Consider the following 14,801-nt stretch of genomic DNA (forward strand, 5'->3'; position numbering starts at 1 on the left):
CTAGCTTTCGGACATGCTGAAATCTGGCATACTACTTCATCATACTTAACTAGTGGTTTCTTACATCGTGCCTTCTTGGAGGGTCAATTGTGTCCTTAACTGAGTGATTGCAAGGAGCTGGGTTATGATGAGTTTGGACACCTTAACTTAATTTCAATGCCTTCCCAAATTCTTATTCAGGTGGAGATAACCCTTTTGTACTGAAACACGGAAACACACGCATTGTACCAAGAGTGTTAAGACTACACACCCGGTAACCTGACTAACACCATATATTCCTATTTGAATCCAAGTGAAATGAGTATATTTTTCGAGAATCTACCTTTAATCAGATATAAATAGCCTACAGAACCTCGGGAATGTGAGATGTTACTTATTTAAAAGTGACATGATACTGGACATTTTGAGAAATGTGAGTACACTTTTCTCTGTTATAATTCCGTTAATTTCAAATGTAAACAAACGTTATTGACCCCACCCAACCTATTGTCATATGGGGCTGAGTAAACACAAATATTAATTCCATTTTCTAGAGAGTTTATGTTGGGGAGGTTTGGGATGGGGGGGGGGGGGGGGAGAGAGTGAGGTGGGTTGGAGGGGGTAGACCCGATCCAGTGCTAGATGACCCGTGTCCCACCCCCTTAGTAATTTAAAACATGTTTTGCATTAGAATCATTTCATCCCATTCTGAGGTTCTTTGGAGAATCAAAATTCGTAAAAAGTAAATTAATCGACATAGTGAATTTACCTATATGAATTTTTATGAATGGAAATATAAAAATCTGCTTGTAAAAAAATCGAAATAGTTTCTTTTAGTTAAGAGTGGTCAAATTATTCCTATTCGTTAAAAATATTGCTTCACGCTTTCTCTATTTAGTGGGTGTTTTTTTAAATCCTATCAGAAACTGTTGGCTTTATCAAAATAATTTCATATAATTTTTCTCTCGTGACCTTTTACAAACATGGCGCTATCATGTTTTTGTTTTGATTTTTGTTTGTTTTCTTTTCAATTTTATTTGCTTGTCAGAAAGGGAAGTGTCCGCAGGCTTGTTAATATGACTGATAATTTATGCATTTAATTAAGTTTCGGGGTGTGCGTGCGTGCGTGCGTGTGTGTGTTTGATTAAGTTTCGGTGTCTGGGGGTGGGGGTGGGGTGGGGTTGGGGACGCAGAGGTTCAAGTGAAGATAAAGTCCTATTCATAGAAGTAATTATGCATGTGAAAGAAATTCCACTGGGGTTTCCCTATAAACATGAAGTCATTGGGCCAACGACGGAAAACCGTCAAAGGATAATCGTTGTTGGGCCAATGTTGGCCCAACAATGATTAATAAGTATTGTAAATACAGCCGTTGGGCCAACGTTGAACCAACTTTGAATTTCAGTCACAGATATCTCTGCATTGGCCCAATATTGATTTTCAGACAAAGACTTATACAGAGAAAACATCGTTGGCCTAACGTTGACCTATTAGAAGTCCATGTTATGATATAATAATTATATATTTTACAGGTGACTGTTTTATCATAAGCCCCTACAGGTATACACGCTGTGTATGTGTAACATGCAATATTTGATAAATAATTAAATACTTTTCTGCACCAATTCATAATCAGTTAAATTTGGGCTAATTAAACTTAACTGCAGCCGTAATGACATTTTCAAATCTACTACCTTGAAAAAAAATGTGAAAAAAAAAAATGAAAAAGAACCCACTCTAACTCTATAACAAATATCTACTTTTCTACAGTCATAAAATGTTTACAATAAATCTGTTGAGTATTCCAGAACGGCATGTTCTAATCTCTGGCCTGGCCTGGCCTGGCCTGGCCCGATGAGCCCAATTTTCGACTGGGCCGGGCCAGGCCAGGCCAGATTTTATTGTACATAGAGAAATGAATGGCATAAAATCTAAATATACAATTACAGTAGCAGGCAGTATTAACCTGTATTGTTTACTTGCTGCAGGTCAAACAAATGAGAAACCAGTCCTCTGGAGAATCATTAATTAGCTGTCATTCATCTTATTTGAAATACAGATTTGCACTGAAGAAAATGGTGTAACTAAATGATAACTACCTATTTTTTCTGTGATCAAATTATTTAAAGTCAATTTTGACACTTGGTTTTAAAACTAATGGCTAATTTTATTGATAAGTTTACCTGCTGCAATATAACTGAATATTTGCATGCAGTGAATGCATCTCTTTGGGAATTGTAATTACAGGTTGTGTCCCTACTATCCTTAGCTGACCTATTAACTGTTCAGTTGAACTTTTAATGTGTGTTTGGTTTAATTAAGCTGATGTTCAATTTATGGAAGAGTAATGAAAATAATATTCATTGTGGGACCTCTAACTCATTGTCAGGGTGTTGGCATTTTAGATTATTGATATTTTTCTTGCACAAAAAAAAAAATGGTGCATTGTGTTTATGTTATTTCTAATAGATATATAACGCTAAAAGATGCTCCTGAGCCTGTTTCACAAAACTTTGTAGGATTTCTTTTCACATACTTAGATCAATATAAAAACAGTCTTACAAAAATATTCAGTATTTTTATAACCTAAACTACAAAATTTATTTATCGCTTCCCCGCATCATACTATCCCAGATCCTAGAACGGAGATAGCATTATTTTAGAAATTGAAAGTTGTTGTCCGTTAGTACTGACAGGTGCCACTCATTAATCTTCGCCAATATTTTCGGGCGTTTTCTTTATTTTACACCATATTTGTAACCTGAAATATCTAAATTGACCAAAATAACATGCAAAGTTTACCAGTGGCACAGTGGCGTAGTGATAAGTTCTCCTACTTTCACGCATGTTACCTTGGGTTCTATTTCAATTCAGATTGTTTTCATTAAATCAGTATGTCATTTTATCGATAGTTTTTATTCTTACAACATTTTATGGTAATAACTTGTATGTAGAAGAATGTCAAATATTTGTGTATTTCTTTCAATAAATAAACAATAAATCACGATAAGTGACAATTTTCCTGCATTCTAAGTTTACAGATGAAATTTTTAAAAAAATGATAACGAAAATGGTCAAACAGGTGTCTCGAACTCACAGTCCCGAGATTGGTAGCTGAACGTTTTGTCAGCACAACTATATCTGCATGTACGACCTGGCGGTAAAGAAATATTTATATGAGCCGTGCCATGAAAAAACCAACAGTGGCTTTGCGACCAGCATGAATCCAGACCAGCCTGCGCATCCGCGAAGTCTGGTCAGGATCCTCGCTGTTCGCTTTCAAAGCCTATTGGAATTAGAGATACTGTTAGCGAACAGCATGGATCCTGACCAGACTGCGCGGATGCGGGTCGCAAAGCCACTACGTTGGTTTTCTCATGGCACGGCTCAAATTTTATTTGGTTTACAATATTTTTATTTTTATTTATGTTTGGGCACCGAAAATTTATTTACGGAAGCATACGGGGAATATTCTTGAGTGCTAGTTCAATAATTTCGGACAGTACTAAATAATCCTCAATAGACAAAATAACAATAATTAGTTAGGTTATTCAGTTGGGGGAAAACCAGTCAAGAGTCAATTGAGGTGGAGATCCCCTGATAATAGTCATAACAATTAATCAGGCATCACCTTTAAATTAGACTTAATAGTTATGTTAGCTACAGGCTTAATTATTCCCAGGTGTATAATTTTACAGAGTGGGAATACAAAATGTATTTATATAATGTCTGAAATATCAAAACTTATTCCTCAATTAATAAGTTCCAAAAGTCAGATTTTAAAGATGCTATAGAAATCACTTTCACCTTTTAAAAAGGTCAAGTCGAAAATTGGACTCATCGGGCCGGGCCAGGCCAGGTCGGGCCAGGCCAGAGATTAGAACATGCCTTCCAGAACATGAACTCTCGTTAACCCGGGTTATGCAAGAAATCCCAGAAAATGTGGTTAATTTTACTCTCTTGGCCAGATTTCTAGCTGCATATATGTGAAGTAAAGGAAACTATTATACATGTGATAGATCTAAAGTTAACAAAAACCCGGTCTACCAGCTATACACTGTAAGTAGAAGTTTTTGAATATTTTTTGATAAAGTTGCGGAATCTTACAGAGAATTTTTTAATTTTATCCTGTATGCAAGTAATATCCATGTGACTTGAACATATGTTCTTAAGGTATTAGATCACTAATAGAGAACCTCCTTTTTGAAGAGTATTCAATTCCTACGATAAACCTACTTTTACTGCAATTCTTAGGGGGGCGTAGGTTCAAGCCCTACTGGGACCAAACTTTTTTTTCCTTATTTTCCTTTTTTTCTAGTATGTTTTTACGGCTAGAACTTCGTGTAAGACTACACCAAATTTAAGCTTACCCTATATATGTTTCATCCCCATCCCAACCACTATGTAGATATTTAAATTATCTGGACTTAAATAATATATTTATATATTCCTTTCACTATGAATTATTTCAATGTTTAACATTGTAATATTGTTTAAATTATATGGTGTATTATACATACATATTTTACATGAATACTGCCAGTATCTTTGTATCTCCTGGATTGAGGTCCCCAGGTCTCCAGTCCCCAGATCTTCAATTTAGGCTAAACATGAGTGAACTTTATATTTAATTTTATTTTTAGTAACAGTTCCTGTGTTTCTGTATTTGAGGTCCCCAGGTCCCCATGTCCCCATCAAAGTAAAACAGTTACTGGAACAGACCCGGAGAGAGAGTAGAAACTACTCGCACCCTAGGAGGCTCCAATTACATGGTAATTGAAGTGATGGCCAGTTTACCAGCATGCAGCCAATAAAAAGCAATAAATCACATGTAACAGTGTTGATAAGCTTAGGCCAGATTTTCCTTGATGTAGGAATAAACGAATAACATGTATAAAATTATAGTGTGCTGTTTATAGTGCATGCATGTGCATTTAACTGCATGTCTTTTAAATTTGCCCATTTTTTTTTTCAGAAAACTTGATAAGTGGATATTAGACAAAATTAATCAACATCCACTTTAATCAATTTTGTGCAAAATATTTAAAACCTATGAAATATAATGGGTCCTATCATTAGTATATAATAGCTTCCATCAGGAAATTTGATAGTAAGAAGACTTTATTGAAAATACCTATATATGCTATTCAAATTTCTACATTTGTATGCCTGTTTGCCTGTCTATCAATCAAATAAGGTAGATCTTGCTGCGACTTTATAAAAACAACATGTTTTATAAATAGATGTCAGTCTGAAGAATATGCTTATCGTTATATTTCATCCATATACATGTATTAAGTATGTCTGTCTGTCTGTCATTTATTGAAGATATAATCTATAATTGGATAAAAGAAACCATTTTCAGACTGGACCAGATGTTGTTTATTATGTATGCCGATGTACCACGTACAGGTTTTCTAAATTCTATTCTGCTCTGTTTTATTATAAAACTCTGTTAAACAGTGGTTTCACCTTACACAAAAACAAATAATGTAGATATGCACTGCATTTATTCCCTAATAAAGATCGTATACTAAAATGCTCATGTTGAAAGCATCTTAAAAAACATTTTCCTTGTAAATTATAGAGAAAGTTCAAAAAGAAAAAAGAAAAGAAATAAAGTCAACGCCTTAAATTATCTATACTCTATTCTTGAAACACGTAATAGAAATTTCGGAACAAAAACATGTCGTACACTGGTTCATGTAAATTGATAAATTACCTCTACTGACATGAATTTGCATTATGTAACAATTATTTTGTTAAAATAACAAAACGAATACACATGTTTGTGGATTCAATTTCGGTAGTTCTGCACACTGAAGTTAAAGTATAATCCACAATGTAGAATTTGATAAAAACACTCCGTTTTAGAATTTCAGGACATACTAAGAAAAAGTCACAAAATATATATAATTCTCATTCTTGCATTTTTTACTAGACTGATTTGAATGAATCTGGACCTTAAGCAAGATTTTGTAATTGGAGTTACAGGAAAATCGCATTTTTTGCACTACATTGCAGATTTTATTAAAAATTCTCACAGTTTGTGAAGACATTATTGGAATTGTTTCATTGTAAACATTGTAACAATTGAATTTCATTTTAGAAAGATTGTGACATTGCCATTTAGTAAACACATGAACATCAGTAACGCATACATAGGCTTTATTCTATGTTATCAAGAACAATGAAGTTACTTCATTACTTTCGGTTTATAAAATTGTGAAGAACTAAGATATGAAAAACCATGCTTAAAATTGTTCATTTACATATTCAGATGTAATATAAATTTCATTCAAACATCACAACAAGAGGGTGATGATGACCCTATATCGCTCACCTGTAAAATTTGGACTTGACCCCACATAAACCAGTTTCGAACTTGGCCTAGAAATAATCAAGATAAACATTCTTACCAAATTTCATGAAGATAAGGTCATAAATATGGCCTCTTGGAGTGTTAACAAGCTTTTCTTTTGATTTGAGCACATGACCTAGTTTTTGACCATACATGGCCAGTGTCACACTTGGTCTAGGAATCATCAAGATAAACATTCTTACCAAATTTCATGAAGATAGGGACATAAAAGTGGCCTCGAGAGACAAGCTTTTCCTTTGATTTAACTGGATGGCCTAGTTTTTGACCCCATATGACCCAGTTTTAAATTTGGTTCAAGAATGAAGATAACCATTCTGACCAAGTGTCATGGAGATAGGATGAGGCCTTTAGCTTTTGATCTGGTCAGTTTTCGAAAGGAACCGAGATATTATGCACATACAAGCTGTGTGCAAGTTTGATTAAAGTTTATTGCAAAATGTGGTCCCTATCGTGTTCACAAGCCAAAATACCATATATTTGGCCTTTTAAGGGGCAATAACCCTTGAACCCATGATGGGATCTGGCCAAGTTTCGAAAGGAATCGAGATATTATGCCAATACAAGTTGTGTGCAAGTTTGATTAAAATTGATTGCAAAGTGCGGTCTCTATCGTGTTCACAAGAAATTGTGAACAGACAATGAACGAAGGGTGATCACAAAAGCTCATCCACAGGTGAGCTAAAAACAAAATGCCTCTTTGCTGAGCTTACGATTGATTAGCAATGGATGGAACTAGCTATGGCTACACAGTGCTGTGTACATGCTAACAAATTAAAACGATAAAAAAAATCAATGTTATGAATTATATACATCTTAAAATTACGTTCACATTCATTCTGTTCATATTTTTCGAAAAGGCCAGGAAGAAGAATACCTTTTTTAAATAAAACAGGAAGAGTAAAACAATTAATCCTATATACTTAATTAACAGGTGATTTACACTTTAAAAGTAATCACATAGAATATACAAAATATGCAGGCTTTTACCAATCTTGTTAGGTCATTCGGATACTCTCTGATAATAGACATAGCAACACAGTTGAAATTGCAAGTTTTTTAACTTTCTTATAATTATATATCATGGAACATTGTTGGTCCAAATATTTAATAATAACAGAACAGAACAGAATAGAATTTTATTAAAGACCTGTACATGGTACATCGGCATGCATAATAAACAACATCTGGTCCAATCTGAAAATGGTTCTTTTAGCTCTTGCTTGTCGTCACAGGATAATTTTCCATTTCAAGGAGATGTTATTGCATATTCCATCTTTAGTGACAGACAGACAGACAGACAGACATGTATTATAATGATAAGCATATTCTTCAGACTGCCATCTTCTTATAAAACAGGTTTTAATATGTAAAAACAGATTTATAAAGTCGCAGCAAGATCTACCTTATTGACTGATAGACAGGCAGACAGTCATACACAGCTAGAAAATTAAATAACATAGATATTTTCAATATTGTCTTCTAATTAGAAAATTTTGTGATGAAATATATTCTGTGCTTTGAATTATATTCTAATAATAAGACCCATTTTACTGGCATAGTTTTTAACTATTTTTGCACAAAATTGATGTTGATTAATTTTGTCTTATATCCATATATCAAGTTTCCTGAAAAAAAATGGGCAAATTTAAAAGACATGCAGTTAAATGCACATGCCTTCACTATAAACAGCACACTATCATTTTATATATTTTATTCATTAATTCCTGCATCAAGGCTTATCAACACTGCTACATGTGATTTATTGCTTTTTATTGACTGCATGCTGGTAAACTGGCCATCACTTCAATTACCATGTAATTGGAGCCACCTAGGGTGCGAGTAGTTTCTACTCTCTCTCCGGGTCTGTTCCAGTAACTGAAAATGTTTCTGTCTGTTTTCTCAGCTGCTCTACACACCACTTTGATACTTTGACATTATGACTGTCTTTGTTGTTACATGTTGTTGTATGTAAATTAATGTATTCTTTAAGAATGTATATATATATACTATATATATATAGTCATGTACTTGAATATCAGCAACATTTACTACAAAGGTTATTATAAGGAAAAATAGTTAGATAAGCAAAATCAAAATTTATATCAACAAAAATATTAATATAATGAAAATTTATAAATCATAATATATGTAACATATTACATAATTATATTTGTTTTTACTTCACTGCAAAGGAAAAACAATGCATTATTACCAGTTTTTTTATCAAATTGTTCTAGAAATAGAATAGTAATAACTGTTCTGGATTTTACTGAAACATATTAAAAGCAACACACACACACACACACAAAAGATTGAAAAAATAGGTAGATAGAAAAATAACACAAATAGTTTTGTTTGTAAAAACTTTCACATTAAAAATGATATACAATGTAAATTCAGTAGTAATGTTTTAACGCATATATATAACACATGATGACTTGACCTAAAATATTTTCTTAAAGTTATTTTTTGATTGTATAGGTACTATTAGGTAGATGTATGAGATACAGAAGATTGTGGTAAGGTTGATTGATCTATAAAGATATAAATAAAATGATGCCCTAAAACTATAAAAATAATTATAGAACAGCCAGCAAAGTCCATTTAACTAGAATTGTTTTGACATTCTGATTTATTACTAAGCCAATAGTCTCTAAGCGGTTGTACATCACAATTATTTGCTAATTTCATTTCAAGCTGGAGGACTCATGGGATTAGATTGCATGATATCTTTCTTTCATATGTAGGGTTTTGTAAAATGGTCATCAGTTCTAGTCCACTTAAAAAAACGAAAATTTAAAGAAAACATTCAAAAGAAGTAAAAAAACATTCATTTAAAAAAATATTGTACATTTGTGTAGAAAAGTATAAATTCACCTTTTTCATAACAGAATTTTAGTGTACAATTTGCTTTGTGTGTTTGATGACTAAGCTTTTGTTGTCTTATGATTATCATTTTATCAGAGTCACCAGTGTTCCTGGAATGTGTATGACTGCTTATTAAATTTTGCTCCCCACAAGTAACTGACAACTTCCCAAAATCAATCAACAGTGTAGAATGAAGTCAAACCAAAAATGCATCCCCTTGAATCATAGCTCTGCTCTCTACCTACTGGTAGTGCAAGACTGAAGATTATATGACTAACTTGATTTAATATACATTTGTGTTACGTATGAAGGGTTTCTACCATATTTTAGTGCTAGTTTTAAAGATATCCTTTACTTATGAAATAGTTGACTTTACTCACTGAAATAGTTCAAACGAATTTAACTTGGCTAAATATATAAACTAAGAGTGTTTGTAGAGCTACATTTACATTTAAATGTCATGTGTAGCAGTCATTTCTTATATGCTTTTGTTATTTCATAGAAAGAAACTGCAACACCTTCTTTCAACGTGTCTTTACGGTCTGTTTTAACATGACAGATACAGTATTAGTGATATGCAAACATTTGTGGTACTGTAATATACAGAAATGTTTTTATATTCTGGCTATTCTATATTTTTCAAAAAGCAGAATACATGCAATAATTATCTATCCGTCTTCTTTATAGAAAGTATCAAAAAAAGAAAATTTATCAAATCTTAAAATTCATCTTGCAATTTGTTATAAGAAATAGTGTAGAAAAACACTAACTGAACAGGACTGCATGATTCTAATAATATTATTGTAAAAACTGAGATGATTTTAAACTGAAGTGTATGTATAATGCAAAAAAGTGTGACAGATAGCCATCAGATAAAACTTTAAATGTACAAATTTAGGTATAAAACACAGACATTTTTTGTTACTAAGCTCTGTACCTTCACCTACACCCCTGCGGGCCCCATGTCATTATTGGACGATCTGTGTATGAAAAGAATTACTTTAATCATGAGAGGCGACTAATAGGTTCAGAACACTTGATTTTGCTTTAACTCTGTGATTCCATATCTTTTGATTTTATTTTGGTGTAAATAGATGTGAAGCAAAAATTTTCAGTCAGTCCTCTATGACGCGATGTGTTGGTGTGCAGTAAAATCCAAATCAGATCATATCAAAATTCGCCTCGATAGCCTTAAGTGGTAGAGCGTCCACTTAGAGTGCGGGAGGTTGTAGGTTCGATCCCTGGCTGCGTAATACCACAGACGTGAAAAATGGTACCAGTAGCTCCCTTCCTTCAGGCGCTCAGCATTAAAAGGGAAATGGCCTCTTCTCTCATACCCTTGTGGCGATGGATTCCATCAGGAATGAGGTGTTGAGAGTGATTAATATAAGTTGTAGAACTTCCTTCACAATCAACCTAAAATAATGTATTAACTAAAATTCACCCATGCTCATTGTGAATTGGATAGGGTAGACGGATAGGGTGGATGGATAGCTCAGTGGTTTGCAAACTGGCCTTCCAATCCTGAGGTTGGGGTTCGATCCCCGGCAGCTACTCGGGAATTTTCAGAAACGCTTTTCAGTGTTTCCCACTCAACTAGAGGTGTACTGGTCAGGAACCCAGGCAATCCTTGCGTGTACATGCAGTATGAGTCCATGAGCTATATACACTTATATATTTACCAATTGTTATGTTTTTTCTAAGGAAAGAAATGCCAAAAAGTCATTTTGAAATTTTCCCCCTGTGACAATGAGCAATGAGAAAGGTAGATATGAACATTTTGACATGTGCATTGCTTCCAGGTCTGTATTTTTTTTTCAAAAGACTTTTTTACAAATGGTTGGCCGTCTTTTGGGCAAATGAATACTCTTTCAGAAAAGTCTTACTTCAAAGCCAAGTTTCAAACTGTTTACGCACAGTGAGCGAGCAAAGGCATAAAAACGGTAGTGTTTTCTCTATCCGAATAAATCCCACATATTTTTAGTACCAAAGTTTTCCCCCTAAAACACACCAAGAACACCTTGCCAGTTTAAAATAACGTTATAACTCTTCAGAATAGGCTAAATGCAAATTAACACATGACCAAAAATCAAATTGTTTCTCAAAATGACTTTTTGTCATTTTTTTTCTTAGACTAGAATGTGTCTGTAGGACACAGGGTGTGTCCCCCACTTGTACATTTGTCACAAACAAGGGGCAATAATTCAAGTGTTTGCAGTCTTAATGGGGTATTATCCTCAACAAACATTTTATGAAAAGGATTCATTATTCTAGGCCCTATACTTTTTGAGCTATGAGCATCACAAACAAAAAATCCACTATTTTGGCTATTTCAAGGGCCATAACTCTGTAATAAGAGCTAAGATTCTCAAGAAGAATGCCAAGTGTACAAGGTCACATCACGTTAAAAACTCCAGCAAGGTTTCCTGAATTTACATATAATACTTTTTGAGCTAGGCACATAATTAGGTGAAAAAATGCATTTTTTTACTATTTCAGGGCCATAACTTTAAAAATAGGGGATGGAGCCAGCCAAAAAATTAAAGGTGTGCAAATCTATATCAAGATAAAGACTTATGCAAGTTTTCAACCATTTATATTAAATTCTTTTTGAGCTAGGTGCATCACAAGGTGAAAATGTACATTTTTGACTATTTCAGGGGCCATAACTCTAAAAATTGGGGCCTACCCAACTGAAAAATAAGAGGTGCGCAAGTTCATATCATGATTAAGACTCCTGCAAGGTTTCATGAATCTATATCAAATACTTTTGAGCTGTCACAAGGTGAAAATGTGCATTTTTAACTATTCCAGGGGCCAATACTGTGAAAATAGGGGGCGGACCCAAATAAAAAATAGAAGATGTGCAAGTTCATATCATGATTAAGACTCGTGCTAGGCACGTCACAAGGTGGAAAATTTTCATGTTTTACTATTTTAGGGGCCATAACTCTGGAAATAGGGGTCGGAGCCAGACGTAAAGTAGGAGATGAGCAAATTCATATCATGATAAAGACTCATGCAATCTTTCATTAATTTATATCAAATATTTTTCGAGCTAGGCGCGTCACGAACTTTGGACGGACGGACAAACGCACAGATAAGACCAAATCTATATGTCCCCATCACTCATTGGGGGAGTGGAGGCAGAAAACCAGGGTAACAAACTGACAATACCTTGGTTACTTCCATTGTATTGTCAGTGTATTAACCTATGACATTTAGATTAGTACCAGAATTGTTCAATTATTGCCAGATATATCTGACATCACTCTGGAAATACAATGACAAAATTTACTGTATTGGTCGTTTATTATCAGCTGTTCCGTGTTGTCAGTGTATTACCATACTTTCCTCAGTTAAATGCCAGTTTTGCAGTCTGTCTATTGTCATATGTGTCTTAAATTGTTAAAATATTCTAGTAGACAAGGTTTGCGTATATTCCTAGCAGACAAGGTTTGAGGTCGTCTGAAAATTCTGAATGTCATTATGTTTTTCCATACAAGTGCAAAACATTCAATGATAGAAGTTTCTGTACTTTTGGTCCAAAACTTTGGAATGAAATGCCCTTAGAACTACGCAAATATAAATCACTTGACACATTAAAAAAAATCTTAAGACCCTGTATTTCAGAGATTCCGCGGCATTGTTTTAAATTTTTGATAACTGTTTATTATGCGAGGTGATTATAAGTCCTTAGATTTTTGTAAAAGGTTTTACATTTCAACATTTATATTTCCAAGGTTTGTTCAATTAAACGCACGTTGGTAAGGCTCTATGGGTAGTGTAGAATTTCTTAAGTATATGATGGCACCATTAACCTGGGGGTGTGATCCTCTCTTTGCAGCTCGTCTGGGCGTAGCATGTGACGATATTCGCAATAGGGGTAAAATGACCTCAAGGGAAGGGGTGCGGTCATGACTGTTTGTTACAATAAGGCTGTTATTGTTATTATTGTCATTATTAATATTGTTATAATTATAATTATTATTATTATGTAGAACGCCATTGAATATATCAGTGTATAAAAATAGGCGTTTAATCAAATTATTCAGTTTCAGTTTTAATAATTAAAGTGTACTTAAATTCAAAATATTTCCTTCATTCGTGATTTAATTAACAAATAATCGAGGCCTTTGAGTGATTTATCATGTAATTTATTACGGCTCAGAGTTCAGATGTGTAGGAATTGAACCATGAGGGCGTTAGCCCGAGTGGTTAGATACCGAAGCATCTGAATGACGACCAGTGGTTAATTAGATGATGAATCACAACGAGGCCTTGACTGTTTTCATTCTGACATGCTCAGTGAAATATTTTAATAAACATTATGCTAGACTTCATTTACCCGAGGAGTAATGAACCGGACGTCATGCATCAATATGACGTCATAATTGACTTCATAATGCTTTTGCTCTTACCGGTCCGCGTGCCAACCGTTGTTTATCACAGAGCTTTCCAGACGAAATGTTGACCATGGCTGACCATGGTCACCACGTTTCTTGATGGTTGACCATGTACTAACGTGGTCAACTATCAAATACCATGGTTAAGCATGGTCAGGACCACGGTCATCCATGGTCAACCATGGTGAGATAAGATTGGCCATGGTTGACCATGGTCAGAAAAGTCGATCAGTAGTTTGACCATGGTCTACCATGGTCATATTTTTCTTCATTTTTTTTCAACCATGGTTGACCATTGACTACCATGGTCATGTTAGTGATTTTCACACTTGGCAAGTTTTACAATGCACCAAAGACGCCTCACTGCATTTTGGCTCCAAAGGTTTTCCTAACTATAGAATAGTTTTTCCTGCATTTATAGATAGATTCAAAGGTAAACTTTCATAATCTGATTAATATGAAAAAGGCAAAGCCTCTGAGCGAGCGTAGCGGCAAAGAAACTATTCACTGCTTAAAACAATTCCGAGAACCTATTCACTTGATGAAAAGAAACAAAAAATTAGTGTCATTATACCTGTAACAGCGAATATCATACGTTGCAAAATTTATGGAAAGCCGGTGTCACGGTGACGTCATTACCTGTTTGTGGCGTTCTTATGGCTTTATGCTTATTTATGATATTTTATCCCATTTTCTGGCCAATGCTTGATCTTTTAAAAGAAAATCATATTTTTTCTACCAACTGGAAATCTTTCTTGCATTATTTTTGAGTGATGGATAATATTCAGCAATCAAATGAAGTTCTGTATTCACTGCCAACAAAGCATTTCCTGTGAGCACCTGTCCTCTAGGGACACGCACTTTGTAAAATAAAAGCAAAATTGAAATTATTTCCATAACATAACTTTTTTAAAAATAAAGACACCTAATGAACATAGAGATTGTAACTCAAATATAAAATTTTAAAAAAAACAACAATTCTCCCGACTTTAACGGAAGTAGAACAAAATGGCGGCACCCAAAATGGCGGCGCCCAGACGAGAGGAAAATTTTTCAGCTACATCACTTTGGCCCATTCGGCACACCTTTGTTATATTCGCCTACACATTGCCGTAAGGCGAGCTACGCGCTCGCAATTGCGCTTCGCGCAATTGCTCGCGAGCTAC

This window comes from Mercenaria mercenaria, chromosome 17 (genome assembly GCF_021730395.1).
Source record: "Mercenaria mercenaria strain notata chromosome 17, MADL_Memer_1, whole genome shotgun sequence".
Taxonomy (NCBI): domain Eukaryota; kingdom Metazoa; phylum Mollusca; class Bivalvia; order Venerida; family Veneridae; genus Mercenaria; species Mercenaria mercenaria.